Consider the following 1,048-nt stretch of genomic DNA (forward strand, 5'->3'; position numbering starts at 1 on the left):
TATTATTATTGCTGTAAACATCCACGTGTTGGTGGTTGGTGGGTGCTCTGGTGTGGTTTGCTTCTTCTCTTCTATCAAACACTCAATATCGCCTTTATCTCTCCTTCCTATTTTCTTTGTATGTTACTCTCTTATAAAAACACCTCTAACATTGGACACTTATGTGACCCTCTCCTTCTTAATTGTTTGAGTGTTACTCTCCAGAAACTCCTCTAATCTTTGACACTCATAATATGACCTAGGCAGAGGCAGACAGAGAGAAAAGATATTAGACAAGTTGACAACATGGCTGGGAGCAGCAAGAACAACAGACACCATTGCTGCAACGCAAGAGAGAGTGAAGTGGAGGTCTATGATCGCCCACGCCAGAAGGCAAGGAACTGGATGGTGATGAATGATTATGGCCTATTATTCTACGTTCCGAGTGCCGTAAAGCTCTGTGTTCCAAGTGCCGTTAAAACTAAGCAAAAACTGAACAAAAGATAGAGCTACTCACCTGAAGCTGTCACCGAACCACCAGTCTGTGCTCGTAAGGTACTCGCGTACGCCTTGCAAGCACAATGTGTCGTTGCCTTGGTTACATGGTGTGGCGTGGCCATGGGCTGTGGGGGAAAAAAGCAACGAAAAAAGAAGCTCTTGAGAAAATGAAGAGTCGGAGATGACTTCTCGAGGTTATTCGGTATTGTTTTTTAAAAATTTGTTTGCTTTTTTTTTGTTTGTTGTTGTTTGTTTTTGAATATTGGGAGGTGTTGGTTTTTGGGGGGTTTTCTTTTTTTTTTTACAACAACAACAACAACAACAACAACAACAACAGCAACAACAACAACAACAACAACAACAACAACAACAACAACAACAACAACAACAACAACATAGTTTTTTACAGTCAGCATAGGCAAGTAGAACACACAAGGGTTCTCAGAACAACAATAACAGCGAAAAACAACAACAACAACAACAACAATAACAACTACTATTACTACTACTATTACTATTACTACTACTACTACTACTACTACTACTACTACTACTACTACTACTACTACTA

General features: G+C 39.8%; 1 protein-coding gene across 1 annotated transcript in view; it reads right to left on the reverse strand.

The window, feature by feature from the left end:
• Nucleotides 1-601, reverse strand: part of LOC101863289 — a gene marked incomplete in the record, with an annotated part of 17,967 nt that extends 17,366 nt beyond the window's left edge. Inside the window, 1 exon segment of the mRNA XM_005105735.3 lies at nucleotides 497-601.
• Nucleotides 602-1,048: the final 447 nt, after the last annotated feature.

The sequence above is a fragment of the Aplysia californica genome, unplaced genomic scaffold (assembly GCF_000002075.1).
Source record: "Aplysia californica isolate F4 #8 unplaced genomic scaffold, AplCal3.0 scaffold00489, whole genome shotgun sequence".
In the NCBI taxonomy this organism is placed as follows: domain Eukaryota; kingdom Metazoa; phylum Mollusca; class Gastropoda; order Aplysiida; family Aplysiidae; genus Aplysia; species Aplysia californica.